General features: G+C 47.7%; 1 pseudogene; it reads right to left on the bottom strand.

Moving 5' to 3' along the window:
* Positions 1–6,660: 6,660 nt before the first annotated feature.
* On the bottom strand, positions 6,661–6,763 carry LOC125937831 (uncharacterized; annotated as a pseudogene).
* Between the last annotated feature and the right edge of the window lie 8,812 nt (positions 6,764–15,575).

The raw sequence follows: 15,575 nt of genomic DNA, 5'->3' as shown, positions 1-15,575 counted from the left end.
TTCCCTCTTGCACCATGACACTGCCCTCCACGATGCAGGGACAGTGTAGGTAAGAGTCAGGACCACAGACCTGGCGGTCCGGCAGTCAAAGCTGGGATCCTGGCACATTCCTGCACTGGCTGTGTGACTTTCTCCCAATTGCCCGGTCACATTTCTCTGAGCCGCAGTTTCTGAGTCTGAGAAGTGAGACGACTAAGGGTACTTCTCTTTTATTATATTGTGGTGATTAAGTCAGACAAAGCGCTTGGAACGCAACGGGTGCTCAGTAAGTATTAGTGACTGATAGTAAAACTAGCCACGGTAAAGCTGGTGGAGACCACGATTCGTAGACCTTGGGGAGTGTCACTGTCTCCATACTCAACACCGGCAGACTCTGGAGGTTCTAAAGGTGGTAATGGAGTGAGGGGGCTGGGGAGAAAGAGGATGGAACATGGATGTTTTGTTTGTTTGTTGGTTTGTTTATTTATAGATTATACGCATAACATATCATAAATAATTCAAACAGTCATGATAAATGTCTCCCTTCCTCCAGCCTTTAGCCTGAGGTAACCGCGTTATCTATTTGATGTTTGTCCTTCCAGAACTTTGCTATTCATACCTATGTTTGTGGCCCGTAGAAAGTCTGACCTTTGTTTTAGGAGTGTGTGTTTCAGCATCCATAGTAGCATACTGGATGTAAATCTCACTTTGCAAATTGCTTTTTTTTGTTTGTTTGTTTAGCAATGTCTTGAACATCTTTACATCTTAGGACATAGCTCTACCTTGTTCTTTTGAACTTCTCAATCACAGTCCAAAATATGGATATAATGCATATATAATATATGCATATATATTGCATATAAGTCTCCCCCTTTCCATGTATTTTTCTCTCTCACTTTTTTTCTCATTAAAATGTTCTACAATGAACTCTTTGTGCACATGTGTGAATATTTTCCTGGTGAGACGGAAAATGAGAAACGGAATTGTGGGGCTCCTTTAAAATAGGCGGGATTCATTGGCTGTCCAGTAGTCTAGTCTGGCTTCTTTTTTCATTACTCTTGAATATTCCTTTAAAGATTGAAGGTAAGCAAGTTGGGCAGAGGAAGAAGTGAGGTCACCTGTGAGGTTTCCTAATCCAGGGTCATTGTCATCCTCTAGACAGTGACCAAGATGTACAGAAGTCAGGGTGGGTGTCGTGACTGGGGGATGCTCTTCATCCTGAGAACATTCCTGACTGCTCACAACTAATCGGGGAATGGAAAGAGGGTGTACCCCAGCCCCCTGGGGTCCCAAGGCCACTTCCATAGATCAAACTGGGTGGCTGTGTTATGTTCCCTCCTTCAGAATTCAAGAGACAGCTGGCCCCTCATGCTTGAGACCCAGTGTCTCCATTCCAGAGCCTCAGGAGTTGTGAGCTCAGAATCAGAGAGCCCTGGGTCTGTGACACAGCCCTACTCTGAGCTATGTGAACTTGGAAAAGCCACTCACTCACTCTGATTCTCAGGTCTGTCATGCTTAGTAAAAAAAAAAAAACATATATATTCACATCCTATCAATAGGGTGCTGTGAAAGTGGTTTGTAAACTGTTAAGAAATGGAGAAATGTGAAGGATAATGAACTTGAAGCAGTTATGGTGATGAATATAACACCAGGGTGACCTCACCAGGAGAGCCTTTCTCCTTCCTTCCCTCTCTCTCTCCTTCCCTCTCTTTCCATGAACTTAGTTGCACAGATATTTACTGAGCACCTACCAAGTCCTGGGCACCCTGCTAGGACCTAGGAACACAGTGGAAACTGTGCAAAACAAGAATCACATCCTCGTGGAATAAATAGGCAGGTTCTCGCAGGGAAGTGTGCTACGTGCCATGACAGAGCAGGAGTGGAGAGGGGAGGTGTGGGGAGCATAGAGCAGGGCACCTCGCAGAGTCTTAGCTGTTCAGAAGGGACCTCTCAGCAGATATTGGAAGAAAGAAATGCAACCAGCCAGGCAAACAGAGGAATGGGAGAAAGTGAAGATCAAATATTCTGGTATGGGCCAAAAAATAGTTCACAATGTGAAGAAGGTCCAGGAGGCACCAGGCACATTTAGGGACATTTCTCACTGTAGTGAGAAATCAAGTACAATTATAGTGTGTGTGTGTGTGTGTGTGTGTGTGTGTGTGTGTGTGTGCAGGTATGGTAGGGGCTGAGAGATGGGACTGGGACAGTGTACAGGGTCAGATCACTAATGTCCTTATAGACTTGTTAATGGAATTAGACTTTATTCTAAATGCAAGGCGAATGTCTGAAAGGATTTTAGCAGGGGAAAAGGAACGGCCAGACTTATGTTTTATTATTATTATTATTATTATATTTAAAGTTTAAAGTTTATTTATTCTGAGAGAGAGAGCAGGAGAGGGGCAGAAAGAGAGGGAGAGATGGAATCCTAAGCAGTGACTGCACTGTCAGCACAGAGCCCGATGTGGGGCTCAAACTCCCGAACCGTGAGATCATGACCTGGACAGAAGTCAGATGCTTAACTGACTGAGCCACCCAGGTGCCCCTAGACTTATGTTTTAGAAAGTTCTTCCTTGCCGCAATGTGGACAATGGGTTGGAGGAAGCCACATGACAGGCTGGAAGAGGCTGTGTGACCATGGTTCGCTGAGTGGTGACAGAAGCAGTGGGGCTGGAGAGAAGCAATGTTGGGGATGGGGTAGTGGAAATATTGCCCTACTTAGCTGTTGACTCTTGATTTCATCCTTGTTCTGGTGGTGACAGGCTGCAGCCCCGTGAAGACCAGATTGAATGTAAGTGATAGTCCTGTCCTATCTTCCTATATCCCCTGGAGGGCTCAGACCTTGGGTCTCCCCCAGATTGTAGCCACTGCAGGTCAGTCTGGTTCTTCTCACCTCAAAACCTCAATGGACAAGGGGAAGTTTCTGTCTGATGACAGATCCGACAAGAGAGGATAGAGATCTTGGTCCAGGACCCAGATTGTCATAGACCAGCTGATGGGATAGGGAGGAGGCATGTGCCTCAAGTTGCCCAAGGTTTATGGATTTCAAACCCTACCCCAACCTTGACACCAATAACACCCTTGGGGCTGAACAACAGACAAATGCTGAATGGGATGGAGGGGGTGAAAAGGTATGCAAAGGGTGTTTGCTTCTACACAGGGCAGTGAAAAAAGAGAATTGGCCGACAGGAAGTTAGGGTCCCAGGCTTGGGACTGAGTTACAGACCTTGGGGACGTCACTCAGCTTCTCGGACCTTGGTGTCCCCATCTTCATAAAGAAGGAGAGTGTGGGAGCTGGCACGTGTACTGGCTCCCAAGTAATAACATAGAGGAGTATTTCCTAGAGTGATTCCTCGAGCAAAAAACACTCTACACACTATCTCTAAACCCAAGTTTTCTCGTTTTCAGTACAAAGTGCTTAAGGATAGCTTCTTGTTTAATCTCATTGGGTTGGTTCTTGGGAGCCACTGCGTGCGAAAGCACTTTGAAAACTCTTAAGCTGTAATAATACTATAGCCTGATATCACTCTTTATGGTGAACAAATGCTGTCATACCCATGATTTCGTTTAATACATTTGTCAGTACATACGTGTATTACTATTGCTATGTGTATCTACTATATAATAACATGTAATGCTACATATAATATACATCAAATATATTTATAATATATCACTATATATAATAATACTATGTATCTCTATCTCTATCTCTATCTCTATCTCTATCTCTATCTCTATCTCTATTCCTATCTCTATCTATGCTGGCATGATTTCTAATATGTTCCAATGCATATTCAGTTGGACTCTCACTCAGAGAAAATGACAAAGCTCTGACAGTGGCCTCCCAAGTCCTCCTCCATCAGGGCATGTCACCTGTCACTTCCCTCATACATCTCCTCTCCTCGCTCCCTCTTTTATTCTGTTCCAGCCACACTGGCCTCTTGGCCTTCCTCAAATATGCCAGGCTTGCTCTCATCCCATTAGCCTGATGCTTGTCCCTCACCTCCAAGTCTTGGCCCAAATCACCCTCTCAGTGAATCCCTCTCCAGTCCCCCTTATTGCAACCCTCTCCCTGACTCTTTATCCCTGTTCCTATGCTTTATTTCTCTCCACCACTGACATATTATATTTATCACTTATTTATTTGCTTGTCACCTGTTCTCTCCCTCCCCCGCCCCCTGTAACAGATAAGTGGCATGAGGGCAAGGAGTGCTCATCACTTTTGTTCCCCATGCCTGTTATAGTGCCTGGTACATAGGAGGGGCTCAGTAAACATTGGTGCTTGCGTGCGTGTTCGCTGGAATGAATGGTAGCAGCAAGGATAACACAATGACTTTATTGTGAACAAGTGGTGCTGGGCACTGGACACACAGCAGTTAACAAGACAAACACTGGGCCAAAGTCTCAGCCGTGTGTGCCCCCCATTGGTTCTTGGCAGCTGGCGGTAGAAGCAGAAACTCAGTAGCCCTTAACTTTTTACCTGGGAATGCCGCCTGCCTGCTGCTTTTTTGTTACAGGCAGCTGAGGATGCTCTGAGTACAATCCGGGCAGAAGTCGGGCTCAGGCCCTGGCCAGGGTCAATGAGAGGTGTACAGGGAGCAGCCTCCCCCAGACCCCAAGGGCAGTGGGAGACAGCTAGATCAGCCTCTTCCTCTTTGGCACTCAGCCCTGCCACCAAGGGCTCCAAATCTCTGGGCAAAGGTCACAGCACCTGATGCCCAGAGGACATGTGACCAGAGTGCTGCTGAGTCGGAACAAGCCACACAATCAGGTCATTGTGTTAAACGCGCAGGTCCCCTTGCCAAGACGCACCCCATTCCATCAATGCCAGGATTTTCTGGGGCCCTGATCTACAGGGACCCTAAACTGGGGAGGGTGTTGTCTCAAAGGTCTTAAGGGGAGGAGGGATCTCTTCTGGGAGACCCATTGTCCCTGGTCTGTTCTGAGAGCCAGGAACAAGTGGGTAAAGGAGAAAGAAGCATTAAGCCCAGCCTGGCTCTGTGCCTCGCGAGGAGTGGCAGACACTGGCAAGATCGTTACTCTTTGACTCTAGGTGCACTTTGGCTTTAACCATTGTCTTCCAAATTTGCTTTGGGTGGTGAAGACTGCTGATCACTAACTTTGATATTTTAGAAATCCAAAGATTTTCCTTCTGTTATGACTGGGTCCAAGGATTCGCAGGAAGTCCACTCTTGAAAGGAGATCTTCCTTCACAGAACCGGCAGGCCACTAGGCAAGGATTTGGGGCTACTGAACTCTGGGTGAATCTGCCAGACTAAGAGCATTGTGGGGTGGGCCTCTGGAGAACCAGATCAAGCTGTCAGAGAGTACATCCCCCCTTTTCCTCTTTTAAGCTGAATGGCCTTGGGCAAACTACCTAACCTCTCTGAGACTTAGTTTCCTCATTTATAAAATGGGGGATGATGATGCTTGTCATATATGATTGTAGATGATCTTAAATGAAATGAGGTCTGTAAAATATTGACCTGCACAACAAGAATGCATTTGTTACTGTCCCTGGAGGAGTGAGGGGTCAGAGGAGGCTTTGCACCCTGTAGACGCTCAGGCAAAGCTTACTGGTAGGTTTCACTCCACAGACCATTCAGTGACTTTAAGAGAGTCCCACCCTGCATGGGTTATTTACTTTTTTCATCATAGGTGACCCTAAGGAAGCTGGCACGATGCGGTAGCCTTCAGCTGGGTGGACACAGCAACCTTGATTTTAACAGACAGGAGAATAAGGAATTTGCTTCTTACACTGCAAGATTCTTGAGCACCTGGTGTGTAGTGAGTAAAACAGAAGTGAATCTGCACTTGATCTGAGCCAGAAGACTGAGAAGTTATAAGAGGTGAATCTGAGTCAGGGAGCTTGCGGTCAACCAGGACCACCTTGGGTCCTAGTTACTCATGGGTTCAGAGATCCCAGTTCTCAGCACACCTTTCCACAAGAGAGAGGGAGAGGCAGTAAACAGCACTCGCCCTTCTCCATGTTACCTTGCAGGAAAGAGATTGGTCTAGAGGCTGGGATCTAGGTACCTGAGATGCCCTTGTCCATAAACCTGGCTCTTGGGGGCTAGTAGATGATTTTTGTGTTCTATATTTTATCTCTCCATAGTCATCCTCCAGGGCAACATCCACCCTCCCTGTCCCCCCACCCCCGACATATGAAGGAAGTTCTGGGCAAGGGAAGAGGAGCATTACAATTATTAGAGGTTAATTTTTTTTGGCATATGTGTGTCCATTCTCCCACATCATTTGTTGAATAGACTTTATTCCCCCATTGAACTGCTTTTGCACTTTTGTCAAAAATCCACTGGACATATTTGTATGACTGCATTTCTGGACTCCTATGACCCATTAATCTATGTGTCTCTCCATCTGCCAATACTATAGATTATCTTCATTACAGTAGCTTTACAGTAACTCTTAAAATTGAGTGCTGTGAATCCTACAACTTTTTTCTTTATCCACAATTTATTTTGACTATTCAAGTTTTCTTTTCCTTGCCTTTCCATATAAATTCTTTTACTTTTAGTTTTCAAATTCATTTAATGGCAAGTGGTAATTAGCAAATTGGCAACGGTTATCCTGAAGTTACTACACTAGCTGTGTTGTTATTTCTTAGGCTTGATCAGATAACCTAGGATCAGACATGCCCCCTCATAAGATGAGTCAGAGTTGGTTGATCACCAGCACTTATCAAACCAGACCTAGACAAAGGACTAGGTCTGGGGACATGTCCCTGGTCTTAATATAGTGAATGATTAGCCTGGGAGGAGCACTACAATTATTGAGCACCTACTTGGTAAGCATCAACTACGTGGGGGATGCTGTCCAAGGTGCTGTCTGCTGCCATTCCCACCATTCTGGGTGCTCTTACTCCTAAAGAAAAGGGCCCTGAGACCTTGAATTTTGGAGCTGGATAGTCTTGGAGGCTTTGGTCTGCCACTTACTGGAGGACCTTAAGATGTGACTTAGCCTCTTTAGACCTCAGTTGCCTCCCCTGTGAGATGGGGATAATTAGAACGCCCACATTTTGAGTGTTGTTGATGATTAAATGAGATGAGATACGCAAAGCACATGGCACAGGGCTTGCTAAATGCTCTGAAGTTTTTAGGGATGATGATGATAAAATAGAGTTGGATCCGAAAACCTTCCCCAGATGTGATCCTTGGTCTTAGTGCTACCTGGAATTTCCAGCTGCGCAGCAGAGAGGTCTTGACTCTGGCAGTTCTGAGAGTACAACTCTATTTCTCACTTGCCTGGTCAATCGGTGTCATTTATTTCCTCCAGAATATTTCCATTCTGGGGTCTGAGAGTTGGGTCCCAGGGCGCTGGGCCAGCGGTGCAATGTCAGAGCTGTTCCAAAGGACAGAAAGGTCCCTTGCCTCCTCCAGGTGCCCTCCTCTGCATGGGGAGAAGCGGGGGGGGGGGGGTCGCGATGAGGATGAGCCCCGCGTGGGCCGGGCTGGCTCTCTCCCAACCCGCCCAGCGGTGGCCGACTTGCTCTAGTTACCTCCTCCCACCGGCTGGGTCTCCAGGTGCCTTCCTTTAATTAAAAGTCTTTAGCCTTCCGCGACACGGGCCTTCATTTGCATGGGATCCCTCCCTTTATGCAGCCTCGATATCAGAGCGAGCCAGGAGGTTAACGGAGCGTCGTCGCGCCTTGTCCCGGGAAAGCCGGCTGAGCCCAGCGCCTAGTCCCCACCAGGGCCCCCGGGGACTCCGCATGCCGCGGGGCGGGGACCTGCCAGGTTTGCAGCCGCTCTGCCGCCCCGCCTGGCTGGCCTGGCTCGAACCTGGCCGGAGCAGAGGCGTCCCGGCTCCGCTCCAGCGCCGGCGTGCCCTAGCCTCCCGCCTCCCCGCGTTTGCAGCCCGAGTGGCCCGCGGTCCTTGAAGCCTGGGCGAGGTCCTCTGCGTCTCTGCAGCCTTCGGAGCTGATCTGGACGCATGGGAATCCAGGAGGAAGGCGGGTGTTTTCCAATCATCTGTGTTTGCCGGTCCCTGGACTGAGTTCCAGGGGTATTGCAGGGCAAGTCATGACTCCCTCCCCAACGAACCAAGAGCTGATCAGGAGAAATTGGTATTGGAGATTACGCAAAGCACTGTGCTATCAAGGTAGGAAGTGGTTAAAAACTGCAGGAGGGTTTCACCTCAAGGGGCACTGGAGTTCAGAGGAAAGCAGGAAGTGAACTGCCAGTCAAGGCCAGCGCCTCTTGGAGGAGGAGGAGGAGGAGGAGGAGGAGGAGGAGGAGGAGGAGGAGAAGGAGGAGGAAGGAGAGATAAGAGGAGATTCTGATGCTTAGAAAAATCAGGCACATTCACCAGGGTCGTATAGATGCCCAGTTCAGCTGGCCTCCTAGACCGGTCTTTTCCCACTCAGAAGAAAAGGAAGCATCTACCCTGGAGTGACCAGACTCCTTCTTTCCCAGATGCTCATGCTGTAGTGGAGAAGATAGACACAGACCTGGGAGACTCTAGGTCAAGGTCTTTGCTTCTGACGCCACATTGGGCTCTAACCTCATGGTTTTAGTTTCCTCAGCAGACCTAAAGTTTTCTGTGTAACCTCCCCCAATCTGTTCAGTGTTACTGGAGTCAGTCCCTCCATCACCAGCAGCCCCAATGTCTCAAGGCCAGGGAGACAAGAGTGGTCAACCTTTTTTTTTTTATGTGGCAGGCCCAAATTCTTAGAGATAAGGAAGAGGAGATACAGTGAGGGTTGCTTTATCTTTGCTTATTTGCTTTTTACTCCTTTTCCCAGATTGATTCTGAAGACCTCCCTTCCCCCAAATCTTATGAACTAGTTTAAATCTTCCTTTCTACAAGTCCCTTTTTCCATTTTCATTTCCTTGGCCTAGGAAAGAACACCTTCCTCAAAATGGCCTCCAACAGGTCTCTCCTCTAACTCAGACACTGTGACTATAAAGATATATTAAAACACAAACATTTTTGTGGAGAAGAGCGTGACAATATGAGTCCTAAGGCCCAACAGACAGCAGTAAACACTGGGCCATTCGATTAGCTTGCTGTCACATAGAAGGCAGAGTATGACCCTCAGAGGATGGATCTTTGGGGACAGGCACAACTTGAAAGAGGTGCTGGAGGACTGGAGATGAGGAGGGAGGAAGACAAGGGTGTGAGCAGTGAGCCACGAGAGCGGAAGTGTTAAGAGAGGGGGTAATGAGGGCTAGAAAAAAGGCATCCATGCAGGCTCCGAGGCAGGATCCTGAGACTGCCTTGTTCCCTCTGGGTCCTCACTGCCTTGCACAACCTTTGGATGTCGGTTCTCAATAAATATTGAAAGTAGTCGGGATTAAATGACTGTACCAAGTAGAAGTCCTCGAGGGAGAAGATATGGGAGCAGGAGAGGAGCCTGGAAGGCAGGTCTTGTGCAGACGAATTCTATTTTCAGATTGCATCTTCACGAGAGGGGGAGTGGGGTGGAGGGCACACATGTCAACATGAACTGAAGCCCTCGTTTTCTCCTAGTGCCTCCTTGGCCTCATGAAAAGAGAGACATTTCCTAAAAGGTGTAAATAAGTTTAATTGAGTTTACTGGTGAATAGCCAATTAGGCTTGTCCTGGGAGGAGGTTAGGGGCCTGGCTTAGTAGTATGTAGACACCTCACTGATGAGGTGAAAGGAAAGGTCTAGGTAGGTCTAGGGGCTCAAGGAATGTTCATCCTGCGGGAGGGAGGCTTGTCTCCACCTGGCACAGACATAATAGCATCAGTAGTGCCAAAGGTCTTCCTGGATAGTAGAGTCATTGAAACTCTTTAGGTGCAAGTAAAGGCATCCAATGTGGATCAATTAGAGAGAATATTTTCATTGCTAAAGCAAAAAAGTAGAATTTCTTCTCTTTCCCCTCTTGCCCTTCCTTTCCCTGGCCTTCTCCTCCCCCTTCTCCTCCTCTCTTCCCCCCTCCCCCACTCCTCCTCCTCCTCCTCCTCCTCCTCCTCCTCCTCCTCCTCCTTCCTTCTAAATTGACTTCTTTGGGTTTTAAACCTGCCTCTAGTCCTAACATGGGCTTTTGGTAAACGAACACATGAATTTGTTCTTGGCATTTTATTTTATTTTATTTCTTTTTAGTTTAGAGAGAGAGAGAGAGAAATCGAACAAGCAGAGGCTGGGACAGGGGTAGAGAGAGAGAGAGAATCTTGTGCAGACTCTGCACTGAGTGATGCGGGGATCGATCCCACGGCCCTGGGATCATGACCTGAGCAGAAATCAATAGTCAGACATGCAACTGACTGAGACACCCAGGTGCCCCCATTCTTGGCATTATAGATGCAACTGTGGGATCTCCAGAGGGGATCCTTCCAGCAGCTAGTCTGGAGACATCTGGGATGCTTCTTGGATTCCAGTAGATGCTTTATTCTGTTTTGGTTGGACATTCGGCTGGAACAAGGGGTCATCCTCGAGAAAAGTCACATGGCCTCTCCAATAGACAAGTCAGGAAAAATGGTGGAGGTGGGGGGCAGCGGTTGAAGTTGGTGAGACTCACTTTTCAGAGTCAAAGAGAGAGAGAGAAGCCCCATCAGGCAGAGTCTTGGTCCTCGTGTTTCATATCTGTGTGTGCATGTATAAGGGTGTTCCTTCCAATTACCATCTTGGAGGTCTTCAAAGAATTAGAGGTTAGGACCAGCACTGGCCAAAGTTCATAAGTTTTGTTTGTTTCTCTCCTAGTTCTTATTTCCTTTTGCAGGAAAGGGAGCAACGAGGTGGGGTGGAGATGCAGAGTGGGGCTGGGGGAGAGAAGGGGCAGCAAACATGATGAGTCCCTGAGGACTAAGGCAAAGGAAGAAACAAGTCCACGAGAAGCTGATCTGGGTCTGTGAAGAAAGTCCGAGCACTTAAAATGTCCTTCTGGGATTCCCAGACAGAGTTCTTGGTGGTTTCTTTCTTTCTTTTTTTTTTTTTAACGTTTTATTTATTTTTGAGACAGAGAGAGACAGAGCATGAACAGGGGAGGGTCAGCGAGAGGGAGACACAGAATCTGAAACAGGCTCCAGGCCCTGAGCTGTCAGCACAGAGCCTGATGTGGGGCTCGAACTCACGGACCGCGAGATCATGACCTGAGCCGAAGTCGGCCGCCCAACCGACTGAGCCACCCAGGCGCCCCATGGTGGTTTCTTTCCATTGGCTAGACTGCCTGTAAATCGGGTAGGTGCCACCAGGTGGAGGAGTGCCTGGATTACAGCCTCATGACTCACATTATTTCCCATGAGTGTGGGAAACTGAGAAGATACAGGGTTTTAATCACCATGCTTAAAACTGTTCCTAAACACACACACACACACACACACACACACACACACACACACACACACTACTAATTATTGAGAAAGGACTCCTCCACTAGTAAGTATTATAAATTCATGGAAGTTATTTATCACTAATCCTCTCCAGAACTTTGTTGCTTTTTCTTGCAGTGATTTCTAAGTCCAGCCCTGAAATTCTAGGAGTCCATAACATAACATTTACAAGACTTATTGTACTTCATTTTTCCTAGCTCTTTACAGCTTTGGGGTCTCAACTGCATTCCCCATCTGTTCCTTTCTTACGGTTTACTTGAGCTCTGTCTCTTTTAACATCAATAACCATTCCACGTCAATTTCCTCAACTTCTTTCCTCTCTGTTTAAAAGACATCTCTGTCTCTCCACTCATCCATTCTCCCCTCTTCTCTGGTGTGCTAGACACAAACGGCGTGTACTTTCTTGGATTCCTGCAACTACCTTCTTTCTCTCTCTCGTTTGGAGCCCATCGCATCTTCTACTCCAAGACTTGATCACTCTGTGAGATTTGGCACTTGGGTGGACAAAGACTGAATGAGGCAATCTGGAAGTTCAGGGGCATGGGCTCACTGTTGGGTAAATCTTGACTGGTAGGAAATGAGACACTAGAAGAGGATGGTCACATAAATTCCCCATCTCCTTTCAGTGGGTACCTCACCTAAGGTATGGTTCTCTTCTTGCAGAGAAGAGAGAGAACATGTCTTGTGAGTGAGCTGCTGTATGTCTTCCCAGCTTGTTGTGAAGTTTCCAGCAGCACAGTAATGCATTTCAGCACCGTGCTTCACACCTTCTCCTGCCTTGCTTCCATTTTTTCCCTAACCTTCACTGTCCTGAGGGCTTGCACCTTTCCCCCAGGCAAAGTGTCAGCACTTCAATCCTTGCCTCAGGCTCTGCTTTCCATAGGCTAAAGCCTGAGATACTTGGCCTCAGAAGACAGTGTCCCCTTCCTTTTAAGGACAATTTTCTCACTTGGGTTCTCATTTCAATCTCTTTCTGCCTCCTCTGTGCTTCATTAACCTTTCTTCAGTTTCTTTTTTGTGATATAATCAACATATAAATTTTTCCATTGTTTTCAGTTTTTAACTCCTCCCTCTTTATGGATTCCTTTCTCTCTTTTTAAAAAATTTTTTAATGTTTATTTCTTTATTGAGAGAGAGAGAGAGAGAGAGAGAGAGAGAGAATCCCAAGCAGGCTCCGCATGCTGTCAGCATATAGTCCAATGTGGGACTCAAACTCACGAAAGGGGAGATCATGACCTGAGCCAAAACGAAGAGTCAGACACTTAACTGACTGAGCCACCCTATGGGCACCCCAGGCGCACCTATGGATTCCTTTCTCGTAATCTACGGACATATTCAAGTATTTCCATGAAAAATAAATATTCCCTTTACTAAAAGTGTTTAATTTCATCTCTTCGCAAACAGATTTCTTATAAAGTTATACTTACTGCCTTTATTAGTTTTCTAGGGCTGCCATAACAATGTAGCACACATTGGATGGCTTAAGGCAACAGAAATTCACTTTCCAATGGTCCCGGAGGCTAGAAGCCTGAAAGCAAAGTGTTGGCAGGGCTATGCTTCCTCTGAAGGAACATCTTCCTTTGCCTCTTTCAGCTTCTGGTTGCTCCGGGCGATCCTTGGCTTATAGCAGGGTGACTCCAATGTCTACCTTCATCTTCGCAGGGCTGTCTTCCCTCTGTGTGTCTGTGTCTTCACAGGGCATTCTCCTCTCTCTTATGAGAACATCAATCATACTGGATTAAAGGCCCATCCTCATGACCTCGACTTAATGACATCTGCAAATACCCTATTTCCAAATAAGGTGCCAGGGATTAGGACTTCAATATCTCTTTTAGGGGGACACAATTTAGCCCGTAACACCGCCTAAAGGTTGTTACTGCCAACACAGTCCTTGGCTTCTTATAACTAGGTTTCTTTCCATACCTTGCTACTCACATAGTTCCCATAAAGGTCACCAATGCCAAATTCAGTGGCTTTTCTCAGTCCCTCTCCTTGTGACCGCCCTGCAGTATTTGTCACGGTTACCTTTTTCCCTCCTTCCTGAAGCCCTCTGCCCACCTGATATTCAGGTCATTGTGCGCATCTATGGCCCGTTCTGTCTTCCGTACTGTTCCACATATGCCTTTTATGACTTTTCCTTCTTTCCCCATCTCCAATTCAAGATGTGTTTTAACGTTGGGGCCTTGGTCGTATTCTTCTCTTTCAACACACTCTCTCCTCTGGCCTACTCCCAACCTTCACGCTTCAGTGGTCTCTTCTAAGTAGATAACAAATATATCTCTCTGGTCCGACTGTCTCCCAAGCTCAGGGTGAGCATTACCGCTTGGAAATCACTGAAGGGCCTCAAAGGTAATATATCCCAAGCACAACAGATTATCTTTACACACACATACACACACACACACAGGCACACACACACACACACACACACCCTGATCAAAGAAACAACTTGTTTCCCTTCTTGGCTTTCCTATCGCTAGCAACAACCACAACACCCTCCCGTTCTTTGTTTTCCCGGCATCCATGTCTGTCTTCGTGAAATTGTTCTGAGACCAGACCAGCAAGATGTGCCTTATTGCCATTATTGTGAACCCAGCTTTAGACACAGGCTGTTGAGACCTGGGGAAGTCTGGTCTACACCTGATTCTGTGGGCTAAGACTCCCACGGCAATGCTAGCAAAAGGATATGTAGCAGCCCATTTGGGAATAAGGTAACCCTGGGCCTGGTTTCAAACCCGATGAGGCCCAGGGGCACCCTCTCACTCACATGCTGTTGGTTTGGGGACATATGACTTCCACATTAATTGTACATTTTTTTCAGAGCCTCTGGTGGAGAATCTCACATGTAGCTAGCTTCCCATAAATGCGGTTGAATGATGGAATTTGCCTGGGTGCTTATCTCAGCCATAAAACCCAATACACTTGCACTCAAGGATCTGTAAATAAGCAGTGGATACTGCTTCTCTGTAACTCAACTCCCCAGAACCTTCCTTCCCAGCACAGCCAGAGAGCATGATAATGACCATGTTTAAGATTCAGGGCCGGAGTGGACTGTAGAGATGAACCTGCTCCAATGCATTCATTCCACGGACACTCTGAGACACCGAGGAACTTCCCCGGGGCCCTGTGTGGTCCCCTTCCATGCTACCTGCATTATTTACTTTCTCCATAGAATGGACAGCATCAGGCAGAGGGGTCCTTCTACCCCCTCACCTGCCTGCAGTGTCGTTGGTGGGGGTGCGGTCCCATTGCCCATTTTCATCCTGTGGGTGACAGCCACCCACAGCACCGTGGGAAGTCTGCTTGGCAGCAAAGCATCTTGGGATAACTTAGAGATATTGTCCTGCGGTGGATCCTTGGGGGTCCGGAAGTCTCAGCAGAGGGAGCAGGGAAGAGAAGGACGGTTCAGAGGCTGTCATGTATCAGGGAACATAAAGGGTACCTCTGTGTTCATATGTAGCCCAAGTGTGTGTTCTGGTCTCAAAAACTCTCTTGGGACCTTATAGCCTCTTTTCATAAAGGAGGTCTTGCTGGACAGCTGAAGACTGGGATCAGTCGCGTATTTAACACCTCTTCACGGGGGGCCTGATACTGTGCCTTGTCTGGACGCGGCAGTTTATACACAGCAGGACAGACTGGGGAATGCAGGTTTATTTTATCTTACATTTAACTTAACTTATTGTATTCGTAAGTGTGTTGGGGTGAGGTGAGCATGTGATGGGTGCCCAGACACGGCCTGAGGTCCAGGCTGGGTACAGGGAGCTGGCTGCTCCAGGAGGTGCTGCACAGTCAGGGAAGGTCTTTGGAATCCGGGCCCCCATGAAGAGGCTCCAGGCTCCAGGCCCCAGGTGGGGTCCGGGCAAGTGGGAAGCAGGCTGCAGGTGTCACAGAGGGCTGGGGACCCCCATCTCCCTAACACTCAGGTGTCCCCTGTTACATGAAGTCTTCTTGGCCTCGGTGTCCTGTTCTTTGACACTTTGAGCCTATGGGCTCATTGGGCAATTGTCACGTGGCTCCGGGCTCAGAGGGACCTTAAGCATAGAGCTGGAAGAAATAGAAGGTCAATGAGGAGTCACCCACACAAGGTCCTGGTAGGATTGTGGTTGCGGCAGAGCCAGGATGGGCACCAGGCTCCCCAAGCCCAGCTCCTCCCCAGGGCTGCCTTGTCACCCCTCTTAGCCTGCTGGCTGTCTCCGCACCTTGGAGAGCAGTGCCCCGCGGTGGCTTGGGCTCTCCATTTCCTCCAGCTCTGGGCTGAAGATGCAGTGAGCAGTGAGCCTGC

Source organism: Panthera uncia (genome assembly GCF_023721935.1).
Source record: "Panthera uncia isolate 11264 chromosome A3 unlocalized genomic scaffold, Puncia_PCG_1.0 HiC_scaffold_12, whole genome shotgun sequence".
Taxonomy (NCBI): domain Eukaryota; kingdom Metazoa; phylum Chordata; class Mammalia; order Carnivora; family Felidae; genus Panthera; species Panthera uncia.
This window is presented reverse-complemented; position numbering and strand designations above follow the sequence as displayed.